Source organism: Neophocaena asiaeorientalis, unplaced genomic scaffold (genome assembly GCF_003031525.2).
Source record: "Neophocaena asiaeorientalis asiaeorientalis breed wild unplaced genomic scaffold, Neophocaena_asiaeorientalis_V1.1 scaffold429, whole genome shotgun sequence".
NCBI lineage: Eukaryota > Metazoa > Chordata > Mammalia > Artiodactyla > Phocoenidae > Neophocaena > Neophocaena asiaeorientalis.
In genome coordinates this window covers 3,135,915-3,157,429 of record NW_020173550.1, presented here as the reverse complement: position 1 = coordinate 3,157,429, position 21,515 = coordinate 3,135,915, and the positions used below count along the sequence as shown (strand labels likewise).

The 21,515-nt window shown below is 45.0% G+C and overlaps 1 protein-coding gene and 1 non-coding gene across 4 annotated transcripts in view; both read left to right on the top strand.

The window, feature by feature from the left end:
* The window catches only part of PEBP4 (phosphatidylethanolamine binding protein 4), a 253,860-nt gene that overhangs the window by 10,020 nt on the left and 222,325 nt on the right, over positions 1-21,515 (top strand). Inside the window, exon 1 of one of the 3 annotated variants that reach the window (XM_024747688.1) lies at positions 17,347-17,582. The exons of the other annotated variants lie outside the window; for them this stretch is intronic. The gene's annotated coding sequence lies outside the window, so the exon portion shown is untranslated. Of the gene's footprint in view, positions 1-17,346; positions 17,583-21,515 lie in introns of those variants that run through there. 3 annotated transcript variants of the gene reach the window in all.
* On the top strand, positions 4,730-4,802 carry TRNAG-UCC (transfer RNA glycine (anticodon UCC)). Its single transcript has one exon. It is a non-coding gene; the product is annotated as a tRNA-Gly (tRNA).

Sequence of the window (21,515 nt, the reverse complement as noted above, 5' to 3'; positions counted from 1 at the left end):
TTAAAAATTTTTTAATGTTTTTCTTTTTGTTTTTTTTTTTTTTTTTTTTTTTTTTTGGCTAAAACTTTTCAAAATAACTTGTAGGTGTCTTAACAAAAGTTTCCTAATATCATCTACTACCCAGTTGATATTCGTGTTTCCCAAATTGTCCCCAATACCTTTTTTTAAAATTTATTTATTTTATTATTTGGCTGTGTTGGGTCTTCATTGCTGTGCGTGGACTTTTCTCTAGTTGCGGTGAGCGTGGGCTACTCTTGTGTGGTGGCTTCTCTTTATGCAGAGCACGGGCTCTAGGCGCACAGGCTTCAGTAGTTGTGGCACACTGGCTCAGTAGTCGTGGCTCGCGGGCTCCAGAGCGCAGGCTCAGTTGTGGTGGCACACGGGCTTAGTTGCTCCACGGCATGTGGGATCTTCCCGGACCAGGGTTCAAACCCGTGTCCCCTGCATTGGAGGGGGATTCTTAACCACTGCACCACCAGGGAAGCCCCACTCCCCAATATCTTTTATAGTTATTTTCTTACTCAGACCTTTTGAACAGTTGCCTAATATTACCATCACTAGATGAAATTAACCAATTCTTCTAAAGTTGACCTGCAATTATCAAGGAGCTTCTTTTTTTGCAAATTTGTTCTTTAAATGAGTGTTTATTGAGCACCTACCATGTTCCAGCAAAGTGCTGAGTGCTGGAATGACTGGGTGAAAATCATTTTCCTGCCTTTGTGTAGCATATGGTCAGTGGACAAGGAGACTTTTTTTTCATCAGAACATTTCTAAACTAGTAGAAAGGGGGGATACTGAGTCAAATAGTGGGAGCTTGCATCTGGATATGTATATTGTTATTCCCTTCCCCCCACAAAATGTGTTCTACCCATCATGCTGTATCAACAGAAACAATGCTTTTGACATTTACCAACTGAAAATGACAATATCCCCTCTTTTGGAATTTCTCCCTTTTTAAAAAAATTGTTTTCCTTTTTGGTATTTCCCTGAGCAGAAAATGACATGGACTTTTCTTTATTCCTTGATGATCAAAGCAGATTATTCTTCCCAAGTCCCTCCTGGCTCTGCTTCCACCGTCCTTTCCTTTGATCCTTTGGTCCCAGTGTTCCCACCTCCAGAGCATTGCTGCCCCCAGGGCAGAGATGGCCTTTCACCTCTTGCTGGCTGCCTGCGACGGGCTAGGTTGTCTGCAGCCTGGCCTGCAGTGTCTCAGTCTCATCCTGCAGAAAGTGTTTTACAGCTTCCATACCCCCCCACCCCAGGAGTCCCCTCAGGGTGAGGGGCAGCCAGGACTTGTTACACTGCAGGGAGTGGGAAGGACAGGAAACAAGGGAAGCAAAGGGGCCACCAAACTGGAAGGATCTCCTTAAGCTGGTTCCATCTTTTCCTGCTAACCCACTCTTCACCATACTCTCAAGAGCATCCCACATAGTACAGCGTGATGGCTGTACTTTGCTTTGCCCTGCTCTGCTCCTTCTCAGGGCTGTGTCCCTGCCTAGAATGCACTACCCATCCTCTCTTCCAACCAGCCCTCAAAGCCACTCCTCAAGGCCGAACTCAAGTTTTTAAAATCAGCTCTCACTTCTGCTCTTCGCTCACACTCAGCTCTCTCCATCCCTCTCACTCCTCAGTAACTCGCGCATCAACTCTCCCAGGGGAGCCCCCTCCCACTTCCCCAGGTGCTTCCAGCCAGCTCCGAGTCAGGTGTGAAGGCCAAACCCAATGTCTTGAGGGGAGCCCTCCACTAACTCGATTACAAGGGGTTGGAGCAGAAACCCTGCTGTCTGCTTCACACTACAAAGCCAGGACTCCTTTCCAGCAGTTTTGAGGGGATGCAACATTAGCATCTCCCAGCTGGCTGGACGTGCCCCCGTCAGGTCAGTGTCCATTGTGTCCTTCTAAGGTAGAAGCAGCGTGCAGCACGTGGCAAGGTGGACCAGGCAGCATCCCAGGGGCGGGGCTGATTTGGATGTGGGGGAGGCGTGAGGTTTTGCTTTGAGATTTTTGATTGTGACGTCTCAGTGGGACAATTGTTTGGAGATATTGGCTTGACTCCCAGGAGGCAGGAAGCACGGAGCTGTAGGTTTGGGGGTCAGCAGCTTGGGGCCCAGTTTTAGACCCTGGAATCAGACCTCTACTCCCAGGGAGACAATGAGAAGGGGCTCAAGGGAGAAAACGGTGATCCAAGAAATACCCCCATTGAAAAGGGGCAAATGGGGTGCTTAGTGGGTGAATCACTTCTCTTGTCATTTTGTCCATGGGCCCTCAAAGTGGTGGGAACTCTGAGTAATACTTGTTTGTGCTCAGTACCTGGGCCAGTGGCTCCCAGCAACCCTTTCTCTCCCTCTGCTGGTCATGTGATTTAATCATTAACTCAGGAAAGAGAATTCCCCATGGAGGCACTTGATGGCCAATGAAAACTCTACTAACTGCATTTCACAGGCCCAGGCCGGGACTCATCCTGGCCCGGCCTGGTAGATTCTAGGCCTGTAGGGAACCTAAATTCCTCCCTGACCAGTGCTGAGGTGACTCAGGTATTCTCTGTCAGCAGGGCCTCAGGAGGAGGCAAATCAGAATAGTGAAGTGGGATGGCGGCTTGGGCCTGCACTAGTTACAGGTAGGCTGTCCGAGTCTAGAGCCTTCTGTAGCTTGCTGCCCTGGGGAGGCCCATGAGCCACTTGAGTCTCAGCTCCCAAACTATGGGCATCAGCTTGTCTGCTTCCCTCACCCGTGACACTAAAAAAGCACAAAGAGCAAGCAGGCCACCCTGCACCCCGCGACTTGCCTCTGCCTTGTGACTGTGCTTAATATAGGTCAAATGGAAACAGCTCCCAAAATAGACCTTCTCTGAGAAGCAGCTGCACTTGTGAAATGCTCCACAGAAAGGGAAAGGTGTGGGTGACAGGGGAGCGTAGTTCTCCGCAGGTCTTATGTAACCTGGGCTTGAAAATTGGGGCCAAATATCTATGGAGAAAAAGCAGTCTGCCCCTGCCCCTGCCTCCCCTCCCTCCCACGCCCTCAGGCCCAGAAAGCAGCCCAGCTGTACATCCGCAAACTCGACAGGGGCTCTCCTGGACGGCAAGGTCACCCCGCAAAGCATCACTCTGGGAAGCTTGTCACGCATACCAAAGCGATCACAAGACTCCCACCAGGGGTGGGGAGGTGACTCCCCTGGGCGAGCTGGTGCAAGACGTGGGTCTCATCTGGCCCAAGCGGAGAGGTTTGGGAGGGACAGAGAGAGGTGGGGGGCTGCAGGGGCTGAGGAGAGCAGGACAAGAGTACTAGCCCAAGGGGGCACGTGCTGTCATAGGCTTGGAGCCAGAGGAAGTGCCCCTCGTCCTGCAGACGCAGCCTCTTCCCCTTTGTCTCCAGGAGCTGCCAGTGGGCCCAGCTCACCCCATCAGGGCCTCTTCTTTTGCCATTTGGCCTCAGCTAGGAGGAGGGGTCTCTATGAGTAGAGAGCTCTCTAATTGTCTCCCCCATTGTTCATTTCCCCACTCACTCTGATGGCTTAGTGAGGGCTGCCTGTGACAGCAGGCAGGGAGAGGGTCAAGACTTCCTGAAGAAGTGACTTGAGAAGAGACAGGGGAACCACTAGGTGGCATCTCGGGGGGCTCCAAGGCGCTCCGGTCCTTTATGGCTCAGCAAGGAAAGAATTCAGAGAGGGGCAAAGTGATAGATAAGAAGTGATTTATTAATGGGAGGGAGACGCAAGAGGGAGGAGATATGGGGATATATGTATACATATAGCTGATTCACTTTGTTACACAGCAGAAACGAACACACCATTGTAAAGCAGTTGGACTCCAATAAAGACGTTTATTAAAAAAACCCAAAATAACCAAATTGGGCCACATGTTATAAGGTATTAGGTTCACCTACCGTGCTAAGTTGCAAAAAGAGAACTTATAAAAACAACAAATTCAACAAATTGTACCTTTAGTCCAAAAAAAAAAAGTGATGTATTAGAATAGGATGCTCGTGAGGCTTACAAATGGGTGGGCGAGAGGGTGCCGTGCCCCGAGAACTTAGTGGGCTAGAGTTTTATAATCAGAGGAAAAGTGGGGAGGGGGAAAAGACCACCTTCCTCCTCATTCTTGAGTAGACGTCATGCTTCCATCATCAGCTCATCCTCCAGATTGGGCAGGGGAGTTTTCTTGTCCCTACATGGTCAAGCCACGACTGTCATGGCACTATGGAAAAATTATTTTAGGTTTCAGTACAATGAGGGTCTTTCACTTTGAGATGTCACCTTTCCATAAATTATTGTTTTTTAATGCGCGCAGAGAGCATGTCCTAGGGGTCATTAACTTACTGAGCTCACTGGGCAGGATGTGAATCTCATGCCACCATTGTTTTATTGTTTGGGGGCATATCTCACGCTTCTGCTGCATGGGTTTTGTTGCTAAGCAAGCCTGCTTGGTTCTGTGGTTAAGTGAACCTGCTTTCTTGAGAGATAATTAACTTACTGGGGTCTCCCATCCTTTTTCTTTGCTTACAATTCCCTAATGGGATTAACTATTTAATTACCTACTTTGTCCCTTTACTGTCCCTATCAATAAGAAATTGAAAAGGGGCTACCCAGGCAGGGGAAAGACGTGAGGAGTGTCAAGGTACAAATAAAATATGTGCAAAGGCCCAGAGGCAAGAGGAGAGCCTATCTCCATGAGAAACCACAACTACTGCAGAGTCACAGGAAGGCAAATTCAGAAACGCATGAGGGGGCACTTCCCTGGTGGTCCAATGGTTAAGACTCTGCACTTCCACTGCAGGGGGCTCAGGTTCGATCCCTGGTCAGGGAGCTAAGATCCTGCAAGTTGCACAGCGAGGCCAAAAGAAAAACAAAAACAAAAACCCCAGAAACACACAAAGGGAGACAAGGCTAATGGGGAAACAGAGGCCACACTGTGAAGGGCCCTGGGAGGAAGCTTGGACTTCGTCCTGACAGAATAGGGGACCGTGAAAGCAGGGGTTCTCTAACGTGGGAGCAAATTAGGAAAGTGGCTTGTTGGGTCTTGCCTCAGATCTACAAAATCAGGAACTCAGAGCTGGAGGTCTGCGATCTGTGGTTTAACAAGCCCTCCACACGATTCTGAGTCATGCTGAAGTTTGAGAACAGCGGAACAAAAGCTGTGCAAGTTGATTTGTGCAAGTGGAGACAATGAGGAGAGGTTGCTCTTTCAGGAAGTTTGGCTGTGAAGAAAGGAGAGCAATGGTTGAGGGTTAGTGGGGCTTAGAGAGTGTCTTAAGTCAGTTCCCTGGAAAACAGATGATGAGATGGAGGTTTGCAGGCAGAAAGTTTCTTGGGGAGTACTCCAGAGGGTGGGGGCTGAGTGAGGGAGCAGAGGGAGTGTTGAACTGTGATGCAGCGATCCAGGTATTGGCAGAGCCCTCCGGGAGCTGTGGAGCTAGGATGGCCCTTCCTAGATGTCCCAGAATCAAGTTAAGGGGTCTTGGCATTTTACCCCATGTATTAATCATGTCATTTTATTTTCTGTATTTTCTGTTGTTTTGACATCTGGAGCCTTGCTGATTCTGGAGAGACTGCCCCTCCCGGGACTAGCTAATTCTAGAGATAGAAAATGACTCCTCTGTGCGCATGACTTTCCTATGCAAATCAGCCAATCCAGGGTCCATACCCCACAACCATCTCCTTTATCAAGATCTTACACCTGGGCCTCTATCCACCTGCCCTAATCATCTCAGGATCAGACACCAGAGCCATCCATATACCCTAGAGCCCATGAAAGTATCCAAACTGACCAATCCTAAACCTGCGTACATGGTCTCATCTTACCTTCCTCATGGAAACCATAATAAAGGTTCTCACATTTTCCCCTATTTTCCCCTCTCTCCCTCTGCCTCCTGACCAACTCTGGTGCTTCCCCATGTGGCCCTGCATGGTGTGCCATGTCTCCTGTTTCTAGGGATCTATGAGTATAAACTTTTCCTTCATGACAGTCATCTCCATGCCTGCATGTCTTACTATACCTGCTGAAAACAAATCCCAAGTACCCTTAAAATGCCCCAGCACCTACCAGCCATAGGCTGTGGCCTGCCCTGGAGAATGGGTGTCACCTTGGGCAAGGCAGCTCCCTGTGGCAATTCCCGGAGGGGCCTTGAGCTGCAAGCTGTCAGCAGCCAACACTCCTGGCAGCTGGAAGAATGAATGTCTCTGTGCAGAAAGGGGCATCCGGATTATGTATCACAGCATCCACTACAGAGGGATCTTTTAAAGATGGAAGAGGGGCTTCCCTGGTGGTACAATGGTTGAGAATCTACCTGCCAATGCAGGGAACATGGTTTAGATCCCTGGTCCGGGAAGATCCCTCATGCCACGGAGAAACTAGGCCCGTGCACCACAACTACTGAGCCTGCACTCTAGAGCCCGCGTGCAACTACTGAGCCCGTGTGCTGCAACTACTGAAACCTGTGTGCCTAGAGCCTGTGCTCTGCAACAGGAGAGGCCACCGCAATGAGAAGCCCACGCACCGCGATGAAGAGTAACCCCCACTCGCCGCAACTAGAGAGAGCCCGCGTGCAGCAATGAAGACCCAACACAGCCAAAAATAAATAAATAAAAATAAATAAATTTATAAAAACAAAAAAGATGGAATAGGCATAAGTATACTTAAGTGCTGGTAGGAAGAATCAAGTTGAAGGAGAGGGATTAAAGATACAGGAAAGGAACAACTGACGGGCTGAGTGAGGAGGAAGGGGGGAGGATTAAAATATAGTAAGAGGGATAAGTCTTTGACCTAGGGAGGGACACCTTTCCCATTATGTTGGGAGGAAAGTAGAGGAATTCAGGTAGTCCTTGTCTCATAGCTTCTGTTTTTGTTTTTTGGGGTTTTGTTTGCTTGTTTTCCTGTAAAATCAGTCTATGGGACTGATGAGTTTCATGAGGTTGAGAAACAGTTTTAGTGGGAGTGAAACAGGGGGAAAGGGGGCAGGGCACAACCTTTAAAACAATGACATGGCCCAAGGATACAACATAAAGTGATTAGAACCAAATAAGTACAAGATGGCGGACAAGTCAGACAAGCCGACTTCCACTAGATCTTGAGCCTCAGTATAGCTCATCGTTACACATCAGCATGCTAAATGACACACCCACAGGCTCCATGATGGTTCCAAGGCTGACCCTAAAGGTCAAAGAGTGGGCAATGGCTCAATTTTGGGAAATCTCCCCCCTTTCCCAAAATAGCTGGAATATTCCTCCTACTGATTAGCCTATGAAATTGCCCACCCTTATAAAAACTGACAACCTGAAACCCTGGTGCCTTTCTCACCTTCTGAGATGGCCCACACTCTGTCTGTGGAGTGTGTTTCTAAATAAATCCACTTCTTACCTATCACTTTGTCTCTCACTGAATTCTTTCTGTGACAAGACATCAAGAACCTGAGCTTAATTAAGTCCTGAGACCAGGTGTGTGATCTCAGTTAAAAGACCTTGGGTTCAAGTCCCAATCTGAGTTGCACAGTTTCAGGAGGAGGTCAATGAATGAGAGAGCTGGAAGGATGGGGCTGAAAAGGAATGTGAGATTTCAGATAGCAGAAGTGGAGCAGTGTGCCCTGGGGAGAAGGTGGCAAAGACACAATGAATGCAAAGCTCTTAGGAGGTGAGGTAGTAAGGAACTAAGAAGCCATCATGTTGCATCACTCAGACTTGGGATGCTGAACTGACTTAGAGGATGTTAAGACCTGAGTAGAGAAGACAGTCAGCTGGGTTTCAGAGTCTTTGGGGAATGAAGAATTGTGATTAGGAGGTCAGCACATGGCCTCCATAGGGAAGCAGAGAGGGCAGTATGTCTTGGAAGCTGGAACAGAACCCTTAGAAGTCAGTCGTGATGCCCTGCAGAGCACTGACTTTCCCAACTCCTCCTGCATGTCTGTACTCTACTTATTTAAGCCATACTTTTGTCTGTCTTACCTTGTTACTGAGCTGTTTCGCCTGCTCACTGCTCGAAAGCCAATACTCGAGAGACAAGTGTTGGTTGGAAAGGAGAGGTTGTTTTATTCAGGAGGTGGCAACCTGGGGAGAAGGTGGACTTGTGTCCAAAAACCAACTCCTGGGAATTCCTTGGCGGTCCAGCCATTAGGACTCCACGCTTCTACTGCAGGGGGCATGGGTTAGATCCCTGGTGGGGGAACTAAGATCCTGCAAGCACAGCCCAAACAAACAACTCCTAAGATTCTGCTCAACCATGCAAGTTTTTAAAGGGAGAATCATTTGGGGAGGGAATAAAAGTCTTCATTATCTTCCACTTTGTGCAGACTTTCTCTGATTGGTTCAAGGTGAGGTGACAGGGCAGTGTTCAGGAATCTTGGGCTCAGCCTGAAGTTACCATCCTCTACCTGCGTGGGGGCCTTAGTTCCTGCAAAAGACTTAACGGTATTGTTACGTATATTCCTTGAGGAGGAACCAGGACCCTGCTTTATCTCTGCACTATTGTTCCTTGAGTGCTTCTTTTTTGTTTCTGCATTCCTTCGCTTCCCTGATTAGCAACTGCTTGAAGCTGCCCTTTGGCACCTAGGGAAGGTCTCAGAGGTGAATGAAGCCAATTTTCTGCAAACAGGAAACAGGGAAGCTGAAAAAAAAATGTTAAAGAAAAAAAGAAACAGGGAATGTGGAAAGGATTTGTACCTGGGAGGGCCCCACAGGGTCCTGCTCAGTTTCATTTACATGACTATTACTGCAGGTTGTGAGGTCTGTTAGATAAGAATTGTGTTTCTCCTTTAAAGGGAATTTTAGAGAAAAGGATCTTGTGGAATCATAATGTGATTTTACACATTTGAATAAAATCTTCAGATATACATATTTGGGCTGAGAATGTCAACCCCCATGAAGGACAGTGTGACCATTTAGGAAGATTCTTATTATCTCTTCTCTCTCTTCTCTCCAACATATACCTATCTATTCTCCTCTCTCCCAAACTACTTACTGAATATCTTCTGGATTTATCACAGCAAAACATATGTTCACTTTATAACATTTTGAAGGAAAGAAAAATTAAGATGCAAACACAAAAAACTACAACACTTGGGCTTCCCTAGTGGCACAGTGGTTAAGAATCCGCCTGCCAGTGCAGAGGACATGGGTTCGAGCCCTGGTCCAGGAAGATCCCACATGCTGCAGAGCAACTAAGCCCGTGCGCCACAACTACTGAGGCTGCGCTCTAGAGCCCATGAGCCACAACTACTGAGCCCAAGTGCCACAACTATTGCAGCCCGCATGCCTAGAGCCCATGCTCTGCAACAAGAGAAGCCACCACAGTGAGAAGCCTGCGCACAGCAACGAAGAGTAGCCCCCACTCGCCACAGCTAGAGAAAGCCCGCGCACAGCAACAAAGACCCAACACAGCCAAAATAAATAAAATAAAATAAAATTTAAAAACTACAATACTTGCCCCTAGCAATAACCACTTTTTAACTCTATAAACATACACATCACATTCATAACCCAAAAACAACCCCTGTAAATATTTTAACTTTTTTTTTTTCCCATCCAAGCTTTTTACTTCGTCTTAAAGCCATAACTAACCTGAGAACATGGTATATCTCTCCATCTGTTTGTGTCATATTTGATGTCTTTAATCAGCGTTTTATACTTTTCTGAAGACAGGTCTTTTACCTCCTTAGGTAGGCTTATTTCTAAGTACTTTATTCTTTTTGTTGCAATGGTAAATGGTATTGTTTCCTTAATTTCTCTTTCTGATCTTTTGTTGTTAGTGTATAGGAATGCAAGACAGTTCTGTGCATTAATTTTGTATCCTGCAGCTTTACCAAATTCATTAATTAGCTCTAGTAGTTTTCTGGTGGCATCTTTAGGATTTCCTACGTATGGTATCATGTCATCTGCAAACAGTGACAGTTTTACTTCTTCTGTTCCAATTTGGATTCCTTTCATTTCTTTTTCTTCTCTGATTGCCATGGCTGGGACTTCCGAAACTATGTTGAATAATAGTGGTGAGAGTGGACATCCTTGTCTTGTTCCTGATCTTAGAGGAAATGCTTTCAGATTTTCACCATTGAGAATGATGTTTGCTGTGGGTTTGTCGTATATGGACTTTATTATGTTAAGGTAGGTTCTCTCCATACCCACTTTCTGGAGGGTTTTTATCATAAATGGTGTTGAATTTTGTCAAAAGCTTTTTCTGCACCTATTGAGATGCTCACATGGTTTTTATTCTTCAGTTTGTTAATATGGTGTATCACACTGATTGATTTGCGTATATTGAAGAATCCTTGCATCCCCGGGATAAATCCCACTTGGTGATGGTGTATGATCCTTTTAATGTGTTGTTGGATTCTGTTTGTAGTATTTTGTTGAGGATTTTTGCATCTATATTCATCAGTGATATTGGTCTGTAATTTTCTTTTTTTGTAGTATCTTTGTCTGGTTTTGGTATCAGGGTGATGGTGGCCTCATAGAATGAGTTTGGGAGTGTTCTTTCCTCTGCAATTTTTGGAAGAGTTTGAGAAGGATGGGTGTTAGCTCTTCTCTAAATGTTTGATAGAATTCACCTGTGAAGCCATCTGGTCCTGGCCTTTTGTTTGTTGGAAGATTTTTTTTAAATAAATTCATTTATGTATTTATTTTATTTTTGGCTGCATTGGGTCTTCATTGCTGCATGCGGGCTTTCTTTAGTTGGGTCAAGTGCAGGCTACTCTCCATTGAGGTGCACCGGCTTCTCATGGCGGTGGCTTCTCTTGTTGCGGAGCACGGGCTCTAGGCACACGGGCTTCAGTAGTTGTGGCACACAGGTTCAGCAGTTGTGTCTCACAGGCCTTAGAGCGCAGGCTCAGTAGTTGTGGCACATGGGCTTAGTTGCTCCGCAGCATGTGGGATCTTCCCAGACCAGGGCTCGAACCCGTGTCCCCTCATTGGCAGGCAAGTTCTTAACTACTGCACCACCAGGGAAGCCCTGTTGGAAGATTTTTAATCACATTTTCAATTTCATTACTTGTGATTGGTCTGTTCATATTTTCTATTTCTTCCTGGTTCAGCCTCGGAAGGTTATACCTTTCTAAGAATTTGTCCATTGCTTCCAAGTTGTCCATTTTATTGGCATAGAGTTGCTTGTAGTAGTCTCTTAGGATGCTCTGTATTTCTGCGGTGTCCGTTGTAACTTCTCCTTTTTCTTTTCTAATTTTGTTGATTTGAGTCCTCTCCCCGTTTTTCTTGACGAGTCTGGCTAATGGTTTATCAATTTGGTTTATCTTCTCAAAGAACCCGCTTTTAGTTTTATTGATCTTTGCTATTGTTTTCTTTGTTTCTATTTCATTTATTTCTGCTCTAATCTTTATGATTTCTTTCCTTCTGCTAACTTTGGGTTTCGTTTGTTCTTCTTTCTCTAGTTCCTTTAGGTGTAACGTTAGACTGTTTATTTGAGATTTTTCTTTTTTCTTGAGGTAGGCTTGTATTGCTATAAACTTCCCCCTTAGAACTGCTTTTGCTGCATCCCACAGGTTTTGGATCATCGTGTTTTTGTTGTAATTTGTCTCTAGGTATTTTGTGGTTTCCTCTTTGATTTCTTTGGTGATCTCTTGGTTATCTAGTAACATATTATTTAGCTTCCATGTGTTTGTGTTTTTTACAGGTTTTTTCCTTGTAATTGATTTCTAATCTCATAGAGTTGTGGTCAGAAAAGATGCTTTGATACGATTTCAATTTTCTTAAATTTACTGAGGCTTGATTTGTGACCCAAGATGTGATCTATCCTAGAGAATGTTCCATGTGCACTTGAGAAGAAAGTGTAATCTGCTGTTTTTGGATGGAATGTCTTATAAATATCAAGGAAATCTATCTGGTCTATTGTGTCACTTAAAGCTTGTGTTTCCTTATTAATTTTCTTTTGGATGATCTGTCCATTGGTGTAAGTGAGGTGTTAACGTCCCCCACTATTATTGGGTTACTGTCGATTTCTCCTTTCATGGTTGTTAGCACTTGCCTTATGTATTGGGGTGCTCCTACGTTGGGTGCATAAACATTTATAACTGTTATATCTTCTTCTTGGATTGATCCTTTGATCATTATGTAGTGCCTTCCTTATCTCTTGTAACAGTCTTTATTTTAAAGTCTATTTTATCTGATATGAGTATTGCTACTCCAGCTTTCTTTTTATTTCCATTTGCATGGAATATCTTTTTCCATTCCTTCACTTTCAGTCTGTATGTGTCCCTAGGTCTGAAGTGGGTCTCTTGTAGACAACATATATATAGGTCTTGTTTTTGTATCCATTCAGCGAGCCTGTGTCTTTTGGTTAGAGCATTTAATCCATTCCCCTTTAAGGTAATTATCGATATGTATGTTCCTATCACCATTTTCCTAATTGTTATGGGTTTATTTTTGTAGGTCCTTTTCTTCTCTTGTGTTTCCCACTTAGAGAAGTTCCTTTAGCATTTGTAGAGCTGGTTTGGTGGTGCTGAATTCTCTTAGCTTTTGCCTGTCTGCAAAGCTTTTGATTTCTCCGTCAAATCTGAATGAGATCCTTGCTTGGTAGAGTAATCTTGGTTGTAGGTTCTTCCCTTTCATTGCTTTAAATATATCATGCCACTCTCTCTGGCTTGTAGAGTTTCTGCTGAGAAATCAGCTGTTAATCTTATGGCGGTTCCCTTGTATGGTATTTGTCATATTTCCCTTGTTGCTTTCAATAATTTTTCTTTGTCTTTAATTTTTGTCAATTTGATTACTATGTATCTTGGCGTGTTTCTCCTTAGGTTTATCCTGGCTGGGACTCTGCGCTTCCTGGACTTCGGTGGCTATTTCCTTTCCCATGTTAGGGAAGTTTTCGACTATAATCTCTTCAAATATTTTCTTGGGTCCTTTCTCTCTCTCTTCTCCTTCTGGGACCCCTATAATGCGAATGTTGTTGCATTTAATGTTGTCCCAGAGGTCTCTTAAGCTGTCTTCATTTCTTTTCATTGTTTTTTCTTTATTCTTTTCCATGGCAGTGAATTCCACCCTTCCATCTTCCAGGTCACTTATCTGTTCTTCTGCCTCAGTTATTCTGCTATTGATTCCTTCAAGTGTATTTTTCATTTCAGTCATTGTATTGTTCATCTCTGTTTGTTTGTTCTTTAATTCTTCTAGGTCTTTTTTAAACATTTCTTGCATCTTCTCAATCTTTGCCTCCATTCTTTTTCCACGGTCCTGGATCATCTTCACTATCATTATTCTGCTTTCTTTTTCTCAAAGGTTGCCTATCTCCACTTCATTTAGTTGTTTTTCTGGGGTTTTATCTTGTTCCTTCATCTGGTACAAAGTCCTCTGCCTTTTCATTTTGTCTATCTTTCTGTGAATGTGGTTTTCCTTCCACAGGCTGCAGAATTGTAGTTCATCTTTCTTCTCGAAAATTTCTATTTTAATATTTCATTTTCTAATCCACCTGAAATTTGTTCTGGGTAAATTGTGGTGTTAAAATCCAGTTTTATTTTTACATATGGAAATTCAGTTTTCCTGTCAGCACTTGTTGGAGAGTCTGCTCTTTCTCCATTGACTTCAAATGTCACTTCTGTCATGTAAGGAAGTTTGAATAAGCAAATAATGTTACTGAATGTCTGCCATGGAAAACTGCTTAGAGCACACTCTTGTAGGTTTTCTGAGATTCTGCCCCTTTCATGACTTGAGCTATTTTAAAACTCCATAAACTGTAGATAATGATGTAGATAACTAAAGGCAATGCTGAATAATTCTTGTCTATAAACATGTAAGTAAATTCTGTGTGATGGAGGCTCATTTGATTTCCCTTGCCCATTGCATGTTCATTTCAATATTCCTGATCAATCAATGTGTCTATTCTTCGGCTTGCCCTTGAACTGGTTATAAGGCCTTAACAATTCCCTCATTAATAATGATTTAGATAAAATTTTTAACATATGTTTGTATCTGTGTGGGAGTGATGATTTTCCCTTTTTTGAAAATTATCCTTTAGCAGTCATATATCTAGGACATCTAGCTTTAAGAAAACCCAAAGATAAACGATTGTTAGGTAGCAATTATTCACTTATATAAGCTCTTCCCACATGAGCAGTTACAATAGGATCCAATTCACAAGTGTTTAGACTCTTTCTTTAGGGGCACAGACCTGAGTACAGAGGCATGTTTTTTGCTTATAACAGTGTTCTGGGTGGCCAAGGGGAAAAAAACCAACCAGGATACATATTCTGATATGTCTCATCAGTATTATAAGGAAACTTTCCAACATTGAGATGGTGGTAGAATCAACACTGAGCATCTGGAATGAAGGTGCCTGACTCAACAAGGCAGAAGATATGAGCTTTCTAGAAGTTTCCATCCACCCATGCATTCCTCAACAAATATTCACTGAGTGCCCACAAGTGCTGGGCTCAGTGCTACATGCAATGAATCAAGAAGTAAAAAAAGTCTCTTCAGTCTGGTTGAAATGTATTTCCTAACTCCAAAGGTGGAACTCACCCCTCGGTCCCTACAAAGAAAGATGTGATGGGATCAGATATGAAGAAGTAAGAGGATATGAGAGATGTGACTTGGATCTGAGTACGTCAAAGAGCAAGTTGTAGTGCTGCCTCCTGTCCCAGCCCCAGGAGGGGCTGTACTGAGAACTTCCATGTCTCCTGCTGCAGGCAGGGGCACATGGTCCCAGCCGGTAGAGTAGGGCTGGTGTCCTTCTTGCCACCCTGTGCTCTCGAGGCCATCATCTGTGAGGGCTCCAGGGGATGTGGCCAACTGGCAGTCCTACCAAGGAAAACCTACTTCCAGGGCCCCTGTGGGAAGCCGTGGTGTCATCTGTTTACAGTCTAAGGACCACAGGCTCTACTAATTTAGGAAAAAATCTGGCGACCAAAGAAAGTCTCATTACTGAGTGGCATTTCCCTGGGGAACCCAAGCCCCTCAAAAGGTAGTTTTCCCAAGACCCCTGCCAATGCAAAGACATAGTAGCTCAAGGAATACGAACCCTACTTGAGAAGGCAGACATGTACAGATGAAAGTCAAACAGACATGTCAGCTTAAGTGATGTAGGTCTGGAGGAGCACTCAAGGAAAACTTGCAGCAGGAAACAGCCATGAGGTGGGCATTAAAGAGAGGTCAGATCTGAGAAGAGGGTAAAGGAGGACATTCCCAGGGCAGAAGAGAGTCCCCAGAACAGGTGGGGAGTAAGCCAGAGGAGTCCCGGAGGCAGGCGGTGGTGGGGAACCTGATTGTTGGGGGATGTTATTTCTCACACACGAGCGTAGGGCCTGGAGTGAGTCTTCCCCTCCTGAGAAGGGGAGGTTGGAGTTGGCCCCCTGGAGCAGAGCTCCTTTCTTGGCCAACCAGGATATCCCCCGAAAGCCCCTCATTTCAGAAGCCTGTCCCTCTCACATGTGTCAAAAAATACCCAGGCTGTGTGTGTGGATGGGCTGGGCCCCCAGCCAGCCTTTCAGGAAGGTGCCTTTCCTCCCATCAGACTGCTTTCCTCTCCTACGGGATAGACCAGGGAGGCCCCTGGAAGCCTGGTGGGGACGTTGAAAGTGGAACACAAAGTTTGGCAGAGGGATGAAGTCAGTGAAATCAAACACGGCCTTACTCACATGCTGTCTGGGGTCATCTGACAAACAGACAGAAACACCAAATCCCAGTTCTCAGGGTTGGAAAGGGTGGGTTAAGAGCATGTTGAGGGAAAGAGCGGAGGCCTAGAGTCAGCATGGCTGGCTTCAAATCCAGCCCACCATTTACCAGCTGTGTACCCTGGGCAAGGTTCTCATGCTATCTGTGCCTCAGTTTCCTTGTCTGAAAAATGGGGCTATCACTCCATACCTCATGAAGTCCCTGTGAGGATAAAAGGGGATAACACACAGAGAAAATGTAGAACAGCTGGCAAAGGCTCAGCAGAGGTAAGTTAATATTAATCCAGTGTGTTTTTGAATATTTGCAATCAGAATCATTTTTCTAAAGATATATATATTTTTTCAATATATTATCCAACTATATTATGTGTCAAATATATACTTACAATTTCCAGGAGAAAGGGGCATACCATACCACCTGGGGAAGCACCAAGGTTGACCGGGAAGCAGAACGCATAAGGGGAATGCATGGTCCAGAGCCTTTATCGTGCTTTCCATAGGAAGGAAGGGGTGAGGCAGGTTGAACAGCTGAACAAGCTTAGACTAGGTCGTTGGAATAACGTTGGCAGACTCTGTGGATGAGGTGGTCTCTTGTGGTCTGGTACCTGGCCCTGGGGTGATTTAGGGCAGGGAAAATACTAGCTTGGTAGGTGAGAGTTGGATAAAGGAGGTGGTTGGGGGTATAGATTGGAGGTTGGTCAGTTTGTATGTGAAAGATGTGCTTCAACGCGAGTTATTCACTCTCTCTAGGAATCAGCTAACTCTGGGAGGGGCATCCCTCCCCAAGACCCCCAAGGTGTCAAACCATCACAAAATGCCTAAAACAAAACACGTGATTAACATCTTCCTCTTTAACCTAGTCATGTTTCTATGGCCGAACTCAGCACACTGTTGTCAATTTTGTTGTTGCTGTTTGTTTTGATGTTTATTATCCTCCTCGCTCAGCTGTGAGTTCATGAAGATCAGGGTCTGAATCTTGTGCATCTTTGTGCCGTCGGCATCTGTCAAGTGCCTGCCACCAGTCCATACAGCGATTCTTTGACCTGGCTGGTCACTAGAATCCCATGAGTAGCATCGATAAAAATATCGATGCCTACGCCTTACCCTCAGAGATTCAAACTTAATTCATCTGGGGTGTATAAGTTTCCACTGACTCCTTGAATTTCCTGGGAGGAGTTTTCCAGAAAGAAACCCTGGCTGTGGACCCAGATGTGGTCATTTAAAACACAGCAGGAAACCCAGGTCCTTCAAGCCAGGGAATTGCCTGGATGTAGTTGCCCATTACAGGAGCGTTCACTGCCCATTTTGGTAGAACATTACCTGCCAGACACTGAGTTGGCAGGCCTGGCAGACCGTGGCCTTGAACCAGTGTTGTTGTTCTGCGGTTCCAGGCTGCACTCACTGTGGAAGGGGCCCTTGCTCCACCCCAAGCAAGGGTCCCAATCCCGCCTCTCTGCTGTCCGTGTCCCTGAGCCTTTGGCTCTAAGCAGTCAGATGCTGTTTGTCTCTCTCAGGTACTCTGGTCTCTATGGTTTCCTTCCATCCCTCTGCACCTTTCTCTTTGTGTATCCCTAGTGCATCCCTAGTGCCTCTTCTGCCAGCTTTACAGTGTATCTTGAAAGGTAAGAGAATCATCTCTGTGATTTCCACTGTTTTCTGTAGAGTCCTTGGAAGGAGGAATGCCAGAAAGCCCACCCAGTCTTCTTTTCCTATTCTCTCCCACCCTACATATTAGCTCCTCCCTGGAACTCCTTGGAACTTTCTCCAACTGCCTCCCCAACGACCAACCACTGCCTCCTCTGCTGGCTACTCCAGGAGCCTTCCCTATACTCCCAATCCCTGAACACCGCCAGACCCTGATCGCCCTAAGGGCCCATACTCTAGGGCATCCTGGAGGGAGCTTGCTCCCCACCTTCTCCAGCCCAGAAACCTGCCAGGATTGCTCGCTTCCCTGCAGCCATCACCACCCAACAGCTCCCGCACTGCTCTGAGTAGGTGACAGTGCTCTTCTCCCCTATGTGGGGTATGAGGTGTGAGGTAGGGACTTACCATAAGGACCTTCTAGAGCGACAGAGAGACAGAGAGAAGGGAGAGGCCTCAAGGATGAGAACTGTGGCCTGGAGAACTTAAGGGAATGCATGTTTAGGGTGGTATTTCTGTATGATTTGAAGCTGTTATTCAAGGAGTTTCTATGCTTGTCTCTGAGCATCCAACATTTATCTAACTTTCCTAGAAAGGACTCTTTGGTACATTTCTCACTCCTGGAGTTCTGGACTGGGAACTAGCATTACTAATGGGATTAGCATTACTGATTTAGTTCATTCAGGCCTTACTGAGGAAGTAAGTAACAGACTCAGAAAGTTTCCTTCCTTTGTGGGGTCCTGATTTCCTCTTCCATGGGAAGAAGGATCCCCATTTCCTCCCATCTTTAAACGTGGGAAGAATTGGAGATTGGAACTATTTGCGAAAGGAGGGGGCCAGGTAAATACGCAGCTCTGGTGGGCTCTAAGCTCACTTCTCACCTCCATGAGAAGAAACAAAATTTTCAACCTTCCAAGGGTACCATGGCAGCAAACGAACCTGAAAGATGCCACCATTTCATAGCACATCTGGGACCTTCTATTCTGTGGATGAAGTGATTCATTAATGTGTACTCTATATGGCTAAAGAAATGGGCTTATTAGGTCAATGGTTAGTTGCTGAGACCAGCAGCCTGGGGCTCTTGGAAAGGAGAACTTGTGTCCCTGGAATGAAGTGGCCCAGGCCCCTAGCTTCCAGCCAGAGGTCTAGCAGGCCCTTGGATAAGAGGAGTGGTTGGGGCAGAGCCAGGGCTGGGTTTTTCTCACGGACACTCCATTAGTCCCCTCACTCTTGGGAAATGTAACTGCTAGAAAATACAGCTCTGGAGCTCTCCCTGCCACTGCCCCCAGGCCCTGCCCACTGTCACCACCACCAACTCCTATATCTTCAGCTTGATAAGTTAAAGATCGCTAATACAAAATGTGATGGAAGGAAAGCAAGCATTCTTAAAATAACAAGAAAAAGATATACATTTTGATACTTTTGTTTGTTTGTTTTACCTGCCTTGGGTCTTTGTTGCTGCGCACAGGATTTTCTCTAGTTGCAGCGAGCAGGGGCTACTCTTCATTGCAGTGTGTAGACTTCTCATTGGGTGGCTTCTCTTGTTGCAGAGCAGGGGCTCTAGGCGCGCGGGCTTCAGCAGTTGTGGCACTCGGGCTCAGTAGTTGTGGCTCGTGGGCTCTAGAGCACAGACTCAGTAGTGGTGGCGCATGGACTTAGTTGCTCCGCGGCGTGTGGGATCTTCCCTGAGCAGGGCTCGAATCCATGTCTCCTGCATTGGCAGGCAGATTCTTAACCACTGCACCACGAGAGAAGCCCACATTTTGATACTTTTACGTTCCAAGACAATTTCCAAATTGGTCATCTGAAGTGAAAGGCGCATGAAAAGCAACAGATAGTAGCTGATAACTAAAAGATGGTCCAAGTGCATTTTGAGAGACTGTGGGGTTCTTTCCTGTTCTCCTAATATGAAGGACAACAAAAGGTCAGAATAGTCTGTTTACAACGTACTGTTTTTAACTGTGTGTGCTTGTTTATTTCCAGCATCTACTATATGCAAAGTACTGTGGGGAATGCAGAGATAATTGGGGCCCTCACAGGATGAAATATATGCACAGAGAACTAGAGTAGAAGGAAGACAGTGATGACTGCTATCAAGAAAGGAACAGGGCTTCCCTGGTGGCACAGTGGTTGAGAGTCTGCCTGCCGATGCAGGGGACACGGGTTCATGCCCCAGTCCGGGAAGATCCCACATGCCGTGGAGCGGCTGGGCCCGTGAACCATGGCCGCTGAGCCTGCGCATCCGGAGCCTGTGCTCCACAATGGGAGAGGCCACAGCGGGGGGAGGCCCGCGTACCGCAAAAAAAAAAAAAAAAAAAAAAAAAAAAAAGAGAGAGAAACAAACTGCCCTGGTGCACAAGTGAGACTCAGATTAATAGAGGTGGAGGTGGGGCCTTCAGGAAGTCTATATCCACCCTGCCCTCCCTTATTCTCTTCCTTCTTTAAGTGGTAATTGAGCATCTGCTGTTTCCCAGGCACCGTGCTAGGTGCTAGACACAGCAATTCACAGGATACATATGGTCCCTCCCCTGTAAAATAGCAGACCAACACACGTAAATGGCAAATAAAAATGGTCTGATAGTACCATCATGGTGGAAGTATTGCAGACACTGGATGTAGATATGAGAGGATACCCAAGAAGTTTCCCCAAAGGAAGCAATGTTTAAATAACACCTGAAGGGTGAGCAAAAGTTAGCCATATGGATCATGGGGCAGGAGAGAATGGCACTCCTTGCAAAGAGAATAGCTTCTGCAAAGGCCTTAGGGTGGGGAGAGCATAGCTGACTGGGAGGATGGACAGCAGTCTACACAGGCTGATTACGTTGTCCATACAGTGAGGAAAATGGTTTAGGTCAGTGTTTCAAAAGTGGGCCCTATAGAACACTAGGTCCTTGGATTTGTGTTTATGTGCACAGGCATGTGTGTGCACACACTTGTGTTAAAATATACGTAACATACAATTTACCATTTTAACCATTTGAAGTGTACAATTCAGTGGCATTAATTAAATTTACAATGTCGTGCAACCATCACCACTATGTATTTCTAAAGCATTTATTACAGAAAAGAAAATCTGTAACCATTAAGCAATAACTCCCCATTCTCATAGCCCCTGGAAATTATCATTTTGCTATGAATTTGATAACTCCAGGTACTTAGTATCGGTGGAATCCCACGGTATTTGTCTTTTTTGTCACTGGCTTATTCCACTTGGCAAAATGTCTTCAGGGTTCAACCATACTGTATCATATGTCAGAGTCTCCTTCCTTTTATGGCTGAATAATATTTCATTATATGTATACACCACATTTTGTTTATCTATTGACCTGTTGATTGATGCATGGGTCGTTTTCACTTTTTGACTGCAATGAACACTGGCATACAAGTATCTGTTTCAGTCCCTGCTTTAAATTCCTGTGTGTATATGTCCAGGAGTAGAATTGCTGAATCATAAGGTAGTTCTGTGTTTAGCTTTTTAAGGAACGACTAAACTGTTTTCCACAGTGACTACACCATTTCCCATTCCTACCAGCAATGTGCAAGGGTTCCAATTTCTTCACATGCTCTCTAACACTTGTTATTTTCTCTGCGTGTTCGTGTATCTGTGTCTGTATGTGTTTAGCAATAGCCATCCTAATGGGTATGAAGTGGTATCTCATTGTGGTTTTGATTTGCATTTCCCTAATGACTAGAGATGTTGAGCATTTTCTCATGTGTTTATTGGCCATTTGTATATCTTCTTTGGAGAAATATCTAATCAGGTATTTTGCACAATTTTTAATTGTTTATTTTGCTGTTTTTGAGTTGTAGGAGTTCTTTCTGTATTCTGGTATTAAGCCTTATCAGACCTATGATTTGCAAATATTTTCTCTCATTCTGCAGTTGTCTTTTCACTGTCTTGATAGAATTCTTTGATGCTACAAGTTTTTAATTTTGATGAAGTCCAATGTACTTATTTTTTACTATGTTGTCTGTGTTTTCGGTGCCATATCCAAGAAATTATTGACAAATCCAATATTATAAAGCTTTCCCCTATGTTTTCTTCTAACAGTTTCATAGTGTTAGCTCTTACATTTAGGTCTTCAATCCTTCTTGAGTTAATGTGTGCGTATAGTGGATGGTAAGGGTTCAACATCATTCTTTTGCATGTGGCTATCCAGTTGTTTCAGCACCATTTACTGAAAAGACTGTCCTTTCCCCATGGTCTTGGCACCCTTGTGGAAAATCATCTCACCACATATGCAAGGGTTTATTCCTGGGCTCTCTGTTCTATTCCACTGGTC